This window comes from Rutidosis leptorrhynchoides, chromosome 3 (assembly GCF_046630445.1).
Source record: "Rutidosis leptorrhynchoides isolate AG116_Rl617_1_P2 chromosome 3, CSIRO_AGI_Rlap_v1, whole genome shotgun sequence".
NCBI lineage: Eukaryota > Viridiplantae > Streptophyta > Magnoliopsida > Asterales > Asteraceae > Rutidosis > Rutidosis leptorrhynchoides.
The window spans coordinates 213,679,315-213,682,979 of record NC_092335.1 but is presented as its reverse complement, the minus strand read 5'-3'; positions in this window follow the sequence as shown (position 1 = coordinate 213,682,979).

Here is a 3,665-nt window from a genome sequence, read left to right as displayed (position 1 = left end):
TTCTCGAATAAAGCATGTATGACTCCATGCACATATCTTGTATAACATATAAGCAAACAGCGGAAGACTTCTAGGAACCTGAGAATAAACATGCTAACAAGTGTCAACACAAAGGTTGGTGAGTTCATAGTTTTATTGTTTTGTATAATCTGTATATAAAGGTGAACCACAAGATTTCAGTTGTTTCATCCAGAAATGTTTATCAAAATATTCTACAAGATTGAGCACCCTGGTAACTAAACTTAACGTATATATAATTTGTACCCTTTGAATAATCATCTTAATAATACACGCAAACCAACGTGTACACTTCTCAAATAGCATACATCCGTTAAAAGGCTAGTGCACTAGCTCGGACAGGGATATCAAGCCCTATGGATCCATATACTACTACTCGCGCCCACCAGTTCTTATAACCGGCAGTTACTAGTTACCAAAGCTAAGGGATTTTCGGTTCAAACTCAGTATAGAATTTAGTATGTACTTGTGTCCATTGTTTAAAATAAATTGCATGTATTCTCAGCCCAAAAATATATATTGCAAAAGCATTTAAAAAGGGAGCAAATGAAACTCACCTTAGCAGCATATAAAGTCGTTCACCAAAATGTGACCGAAACTCGAATTGCCAAATAACCATAGATCTCAACCTAGAGAACATATGTTGGTCAATAAATGTATATTAAGCTAGGTCAGGTCATAGTGTATCACAATCCTAATGCTCGAGACCGACATACAAAAGTTATCAAAAGTCGTTTCAAAAAGTCAATCTGACTCAATACTATAGTTGAATAATCATGGCAATCGAAACATTCTTACATTTCACATAGTTTCCCAATTCTTGTAAAATTAAACTATAGTTTTTATAAGGCTTTAAAATATGATAAAACAATCAATTTTGACAATTGCTCAACAAGACGAGACGTGCCTTATATAGAAATTCATTTACTTGATTAGTAATATTTGAAAATCCAAATTATCAATCTTATAAATAAGTTGTTTAAATATCAATTGCAGATTCAAAAGCAATTCAATTAATGTCAATCATAATTCAGTTGACCATATCTTTAAATTCGTTCATCGAAATTACGCGATTTCTAAATGAGAAGTTATTGATTTTTCGCCAGCTTTCCAAAAACATGTATATCATATACCTTTTACCAGTAATATATGTATTTAATTCGTGATTCATTATAAACTGTTTAACGACGAAATTTAGCATACAAGCATGCATAAATATATATACTCGAGCACTAGACATGGATACACAATTAATATATAAAAGATAAGATATGAATGCTCACGTATCAATATTGTGATTCAATATTGTAGGGAAGTACGTAGACGCAACAGAGATGATAAACACTAGGTTTGACTTGCCAATAATACCCACGTACATTACCCATAACCTCCATATCTATAACCCATAATTTCCTTAGCTCTATTCCGCTCGAAAACCTATTTCGAAAGTGACACGCTCATGACTTCGTCGTAGTATTTTATGTATAATAATACTACTAATAATAATAATAAGATTAATAATAATAATATTATTCTTAATAATAATAATAATAATAAAAATAATAATAATAATAATAATAATAATAATAATAATAATAATAATAATAATAATAATAATAATAATAATAATAATAATAATAATAATAATAATAATAATAATAATAATACGGAGGAAGAAAGATATATATGTGTGTGACAGAAAACTGAACTCGATCGAATTTATAGGTGTTTGCTGATTCTGGTTCCCATGCGATCGTATGGGCTTCCAGTGCAAATGCCATGCGATCGCATGACCTGTCTGGACAGCTCACAACTGATTTGTTTTGTAGTTCGTCGACATATTTAAATATATTATATATTATATTATATTCTCATGCATAGTTAATTTGTAATTTTTGTTCTGATAAGTTGTACGTCGTCACTCGACTTATGTCTCAGTTCCGGTTTTTCGATCGTTCTTTCGTACGCTGAGAAAACTTGCATTTTTCGTTTCGTGACTCGTACCTTTGTCAAAATATAGACTTAAATTATCCATAACTATACCACTCGAAATACAACTTATACATTTGAGTGTTTTGGTCATTTACTTCTATAAATCATCGTCTAGCTATTTGTTAATATATGTATATATAATAACAATTCGTTTTATGACCAAGTTAATATTATATTTTATCGTATTGTTAAATATATATTTTCAATATTAATAAACACGTTTTAAAATACATATCGCAAGTTATTCATATATCTAATTCCAACAGTTAATATTCCTTATTATTGTATGTGTCCAAATTACATTATTTAAACAAACACTTTACCATTTTTTTTCCGAATATAGTTAAAAATGAACGATTTCCCAAATCAACGTGGACCTCACAACAGAGACCCGTAATAATATCATAATCATTAAGAGACCTGATAAATATCTTTTAATTCAATTGTTTGGCATTCTCTTTTAATTCCCTAGTTAAATATATCAATCAGATAATTAAACCAATAAGTTTAATGCACAGTATCATTTACTTAACACTTTGTTACGTTTTCAAGTTATAGTATATATATATATATATATATATATATATATATATATATATATATATATATATATATATATATATATATATATATATATATATATATATATATGTATATGTATCTATTTACATATAATTGTTCGCGAATCGTTGAGAACAATCGAAGGGTAATTGAACATATGAAAGTAGTTCAAAAATATTGAGATTTAGTTTTACAGACTTTGCTTATCGTGTCGGGAACGTTAAAGATTAAGTTTAAATTTGGTCAGAAATTTCCGGGTTATCACAGTACCTACCCGTTAAAGAAATTTCGTCCCGAAATTTGAGTGAGGTCGTCATGGCTAACAATAAAAATGTTTTCATGACGAATATGAGTTGATAAATAGAGTTTTATCACCGTTGGATAATATGGATAAAACAATCCGATTATTCTAAGCTTATAAGAGAGGTTATCGTAAAAGAGTGAAATGAGGAAATAGAGATCCGTTAAAACTCTTGACGTAGTAACGATTGATTTTCGGAATTTAAGGAATAGAAAATCTTCATAATCTAAATAAGATTTGATTCTTCGGAATTTAAGAAAATTAAGATTTCCTTTGATTAAATGCGTAATCTGCCTCGATTGCTATGTCTGATATTTCGCTATAAATTGACCTCTTCCGTTTCATTTATTTTCACCACTCTTATAATCTTCTTCCTTATTTCATAGTTCCTAATAGATTGTGAAAATACTTAATCCAATTCTAATTCTTGATATTTTCTTGGCTATAGTATCCTTCATTCTTCTTTTTCATCTGCCACCAGAGGAAGTTATTTTCTTTTACTATTACTTTGGGGTTATAGTGTTCTTCATTCTCCCGTGTCTTTATATTGCTATACGCATCGATATACACGGTTTGTAAATTTCGGGGTTGTTATCAGGCTTTATATTTTCCATTATATTTCGGAGCTTCATGCTTTCGTTTTCTCTTCCCGACCTTAAGTCAAGCGGATAATGGTCCAGAATTCGTAGGTATGGAGTTTTGGATGAACATAACTAATGGTCTAAGAAAGAAATTGTAATGGCACGATCTTGATTTGTCAAATTACCAGAATATCCGGAAAAGACCGAATCAT